This window comes from Mus caroli, chromosome 3 (assembly GCF_900094665.2).
Source record: "Mus caroli chromosome 3, CAROLI_EIJ_v1.1, whole genome shotgun sequence".
Lineage (NCBI taxonomy): Eukaryota > Metazoa > Chordata > Mammalia > Rodentia > Muridae > Mus > Mus caroli.
This window is the reverse complement of record NC_034572.1, coordinates 65,003,475-65,009,769: the sequence shown is the minus strand read 5'-3', so window position 1 is coordinate 65,009,769 and position 6,295 is coordinate 65,003,475.

The window sequence follows — 6,295 nt, the reverse complement described above, 5'->3', positions numbered from 1 at the left end:
AGAGAGACCCATTGGACTTGCAAACTTTATATGCCCCAATATAGGGGATGCCAGGGCCAAAAGAATGGGAATGGGTGGGTAGGGAAGTGGGGGGTGCTATGGGGGACTTTTGGGATAGCATTGGAAATGTAATTGAGGAAAATATGTAATAAAATATTAAAAATCAAAAAAAAAAGTTGAAGTTACTTAGTTGCAACTTTGGTAGTAAATCATCTGATGTCTATATTTCTCCAAGAGCTGATTGTGAGCTAAAGAAGTTGAACATTGTGACCATATTCATTAGAAAAAGCCATATTGTCGCTGGACATTTTATCTTTAAAACCACCTATTGACAAAAAAAACACATCTAGGCTTTCTATGCCATTTTCGCTGTTGCCTGTTGTAGAGGCTGCACTTCACACCTCCCTGAAGTAATTAGTCTTCTAAGGTCATGTTGATTCTTTCTTTCTCTGCATTTCCTTTGTCAATAGGATTGACTCTCTTATTATGAGTTCTGGGAAATTGTGCTTGTTTGTTTTCTCTCTCAATTCTTGAAGAATTTGGGAAGGAATCAAAGTGCTCTCCAAGTTTGACCATGCATTTGCTTTTCCTGGAGGACATATTTCACATACCTATTTACACTTGGCTTGTGAGGAGACACTATTTTGTAAACGTGAAGACATAAGAGAATCTTTTATACTAAGTCACACACACACTATTCATCATTGAATTTAAAGATTCTATAGAATTTCTTTACTGAAATTCATAAACTGGTGAATGGTTCGTTGTTTAGCATTGTTTAGATGGCAAGACAACAAATTAGTCATTTGTTTAACTGTTAAAAAGACTTTTGATCTTGAAATAATTCATTTAGCTTCTAGTACATTCATTTCTAAAACTTAGCTTACTAAATAAACTTTATAAAATTCTATCATTAATGTTTTAAAAGCTTATAGTTTGTTTTGGCAAAAATCTATTCACCATAATTTTTACTATGGCTAGATTCAAGCAATAACATTACTTACAAACATTTCTATATTTTACTTGCATTGGTATATTTTATTAGAATTATTTATAAGAAAGTTCTCAAGTGATTATTTAAGACAATTGATAAATCATAAATATATACTCGCTAATTATTAAAATTTATGTAGAAAATTATTGGCTAACCTAAGAGAAAGATGTCTCTAATTGCTTGATTTACAAGGTATTTGTTTTCTTCTATATATACTTTTAAATATTCTAAGTAAAATATAGCATCAGACTCTACTATGGAAGGAGCAAAATTCAGTTGGCCAGTGTCTGGATGCTAAGAATCAAACCTGGGACCACTGAAAGAGATGCCAGTGACCTTAACTGCTGAGCTATTGTTCCAGCTCCCTGCTTCAGATATGTTTTTGGTTTGGAGGAAAATAAACAACACTGAAAAGCTTAAATTTTCATTAGTAAAACATCTTGGTTCACTTATGAGTGGCTATATAAATAAAAACAAATTTTTATACTGTCTTCATAATGTTATGGATACTTTATTTAGTCCTTTTGTTCTTTTTTGTTCTCAATAAGTTTGTTGCACTTCCCCCTCCCTTCAATCCTCCCATTCCCACTATAACACTTTCTGTCTCCCGTGGATACATTCTTCTCTTCAGAACATAGCAAGCTTACCAAGAAAACAACTTCCAGGCGACACAATAGAAGGAAAAGTGTCTGAAGAAAAAACAGGAGTCAAAGACATACCCACTCCCCACTTCCATTTTTAGGACTTAAAAAAAAAAAATTAAGCTAAGCAACCATAACACATATCTAGAGGACAAGTATAGACTCATGCAATCTCAGTGATTGCTGCTTCAATCTTTATGAGACCTTATGCAACCTACTTATTTGAAACCTGTGAGCCTTGTTCTCCTGTGTTCCTCAACCCCTCTGGCTCCTACATTTCTGTGTCCCCATCTTCAATAGACTGTCCTGAGCTACCAGGGAAGGGACTTGGTAGAGATCTCCAATTTGGATTCTCTGCCCTTAATGCTTGTGGGTCTCTGCATGTACTCCCATTGCCCTTCGTAGTCTCTGTGATGACTATTAAAGTAGGAACCAATCATTAGACTCATCATAGGTTTGGCACTCTCACATGCACAGCCCTTCCATTTCCTCAGTATATCATACATGTAGACTAGACTATAGGTGGGGGATTTTGCAGATGCATTGGTGTCCCAGTCCCACCTCTTGAAGCATTGCCTAGTTACAGAGAATTGCCATATCAAACTGTAGTCCTCACTTAATAGGTATCTTCACTAGGGTCATAACTTAGACTTATGAGAGTTTCTACTGGACTAGGTTTCCACAATGACCACCTTAAATACCCTCTAGTTCTAGTCATCTCTCCGAGTAACCAGTTTTTCCACTGGTCCCACCTCAATCATCCTGTTTGCATTCCCATCTACTCCCAGTCCACTGCAACATCTATTCTATTTCTGATTCTCAGGGAGACCAATATTACCCTCTCACATCTCTCCTTGTTATTTAGCTTTTCTGGGCCTGTAAATTGTGGCATGATTATCATTACTTAACTGCTAATATACACTTATAAGTGAGTTCATAAAATATTTGTTTTTCTGGGTCTGAGTTATTTCACACAGGATATTTTTTTTTCTACTTCATTCATCTGCCTACAAATCTCATGTCATTTTTTTTTAAACAGCTGAGTAATACTCTATTTTGTAAATGTACATCTTTACCTGGTCTTCAGTTCAGGGACATCAAGATTGTTTCAAGGTTCTGAATATTATGAATAAATACACTATGAACATAGTTGAACAATAAAGCCACTATAACCATAGTTGAGCAAGAGTCTTTGAAGTAGAATGGAGCATCCTTAGGATAAATGTTATCCTTGTTCCATATCCTAGTCAGCATGAGCCATCACTTGTGATATTGATCTTAGCCATTCTGACAGGTGTAAGATGAAATTTCAAAGTAAGTTTGATTTCTATTTCCCTGATGGCTAAGACTGCTGCCATTTCATTCAGTATTTCTCAGCCATTTGAAATTTGTATATTGAGAATTGTCTGTTAAGATCTATACACTGTTTTATAAAGTGGATTATTTGATTCCTTGATACATAGTTTATTGAGTTCCATATATATTTTGGATACTCGACCTCTTCTGATTTGGAGTTGTTATAAATGTTTTCTCATTCTGTAGGTTATCATTTTGTTCTGCTGACAGTGTCCTTTGCCACATAGATGTTTTAAGTTCATTAATGGTTGATCCACTTAAACTTGAGTTTGTGAAGGGTGATAAATGTAGCTCTATTTGCATTCTTTTTTACCTAGTTTGGATAATAATTTGTCTATCCTGTTGATTTTCTCAAACAACATACAAACAAAAAACAACTCTTTGCTTCATTGACTCTATTGGCCTCTTTGATTCTATCTTAAGGAATTCAGCCATCATTTTATTATGTTGCCATCTACTCCTCTTGGGTGTTCTTGCTTCTTTTTCTTCTGGAACAATCGAGTGTGCCATTAAGTTCTTAGAGTGTGAGATATTTCATTAGAAATCTAAAACAATTCCCTTAAGACCTGTTAAAACTCATAAATTAATTTAGCATTGTTGCATGATTAAAAGCTAAAAAAAATAATATTTCAGCTATTAGTGACCCAGAGTATCAGAAATAAAATTGCATTTACCTCATTTGTCAAAATGTAAATTAACAACTTTAAATAAATTTAAACAAAAGGAAGAAATAATGTAAAAATAAAATATTTATTTTAGCATGTGAAAGAGATATAGAAAAATTAAAAATATGAGTTTAAGATTACAAGAATTATGCTGATAAAATATTCCTACTTCTAAAATGATATACGGATTCTATGTAGTTCCTATCAAAGTATTAAACCCTTGTTCAGAAAAGAAAGGGAAATTTGCATTTTGTTTAAATAAAAAAAGGTTTAAAATGCTCTAAGTATTAGCTCTCTCTTGTGCAGGAAGATCACAGTAGGAGAATGGTTATGCTACCTGTCTTCAAACTGTAAGTATAGGTGTGCTATCAATATGTCATTGTACCAGTATAACATAATATGGAGTAATGGAAGCAAATATAAAGATTAAAAGTAAGCTGCCCATCTACAATCAGATCATAGAACAAAATTTCATCAAAATAATGGAAAAATTGGATACCATAATGCAGAACACTGAAATTAAACATCTATCTCAGATTAGATAAAAGCAAAATGTCTAATGTTGAGGAAGGAGTTCAACTTACATCCCTGCTTGTTAGTTAGGTAATAAAACTAAAGAGCTGATACTGCAGAGTCTGGGAATAAGGAACAAAGTTTTGGACAATTCTCCAAAAGCATATGGAAACAAGCACAAAACCACACCTGGTGCATTAAAACTAACTATAATTATCCTGCACATCGAAGAATATAATCCAATGAGTAAAGAACCTAGACAAAATGATGAAATATTCCTAAGGTGTACATCAGGGGGAAGGGTAATAACAGCATTATATCATGAAATTAGAAAGAGTCTACAGAATTTAAGTGTGTGTGTGTATATATATATATATATATATATATACATATATATGTGTGTGTCTGTGTGTGTGTGTGTGTACATTACTTTTGTTTTCCTCTCATTCATGGCATGAACTCTATGACTATTAAATGACTATTAATCCTATATTTATAAACATGTTTGCATAACTGTACAAGGCAAAACCATGAGTAAAACAAAAACTGCTTAGTTTAAATAAGTTTCCTACAATAGTCCATTTGGTTCTTATTTAGCTTATGTTTCTTCTCCTCGTTTGTATTAGTTATCTGAAAGTCACAGCTTATTTTGATCATATTCTATTCTTACCCATCACCCATGTCCTTCCATGTCTACCACCCACTTTGCTATGTACCAAAACTTCTTCCAACTTCTCTCATGTTCACTATTTCACAAATTCAGGTTTTTTTGTTTATTGTAGTTATAATTTATTCACATGTTTATATATTAATGAATAATTTGTAAATATAAAATCTTGAATCAGTGTAACTTGTATGTATATGGTTTTGGGGGTTGACCACTTGGTATTACATAACTAATTATTGTGCTCCTTCTCATGGAAAATTAATTCTTACTGTCTCTGAGTCACTGACTACTTATAGTTCTTCATCTATGGGTGGAGACCTACATTAATGAGATGATGAGGGAGGACTATCATGTCTAGAAGAAACAATATTATACACTTATTTAAATTATTTTTATTAGGTATTTTCTTCATTTACATTTCCAATGCTATCCCAAAAGTCCCCCATACTCTCCCCTCAACCCCCCTACCCACCCACTCCCACTTCTTGGCCCTGGAGTTCCCTTGTACTGAGGCATATAAAGTTTACAAGAACAAAGGGCTTCTCTTTCCACTGATGGCCGACTAGGCCATCTTCTGATACATATGCAGCTAGAGACACGAGCTCTGGCGGGTACTGGTTAGTTCATATTGTTGTTCAACCTATAGGGTTGCAGATCCCTTTAGCTCCTTGGGTATTTTCTCTAGCTTCTCCACTGTGGACCCTGTGATCCATCCAATAGCTGATTGTGAGCTATCGCATCCACCCCGAACAGCAGGAAAGACACAACACCACGTTGTCCTTCTTCAAGCAGGTTTATTCAGGAACCCTTAGCATTGCAATGCAAGAACAGGAATCTCTCCCACAACCCCGGAGCATGCATACCTACTGGCTCCTCCCAATCACCCCAGTCACATAATGGCAGTCCATAGGTTCACAGCAAGTGACAACACCTCATGCAAACTGATGAGGCATGGCATCTGAGCAGTGCAGGCAGCTGAGATGTGGCTAAGTCTGAGATAATGAGGAAGGCAGGTGCAGGTCATAAGACCTGGCAGTTGTCCAGGGCACCATCCTGGGGATGTGGCCACACCCGCTCCTCACAGTGAGCCTCCACTTCTGTGTTTGCTAGGCCCTGGCATAGCCTCACAAGAGACAGCTATATCAAGGTCCTTTCAGCAAAATCTTGCTAGTGTATGCAATGGTGTTGGTGTTTGGAGGCTGATTATGGGATGGATCCCCAGGTATGGCAGTCTCTAGATGGTCCATTCTTTGGACTCAGCTCCAAACTTTGTCTCTGTAATTCCATCCATGGGTGTTTTGTTCCTAATTCTAAGAAGGGGCAAAGGGTCCATATTTTGGCCTTCTTTCTTCTTGAGTTTAATGTGTTTTGCAAATTGTATCTTATATCTTGGGTATTCTAAGTTTCTGGGCTAAAATCCACTTATCAGTGAGTACATATCATGTGAGTTCTTTTGTGA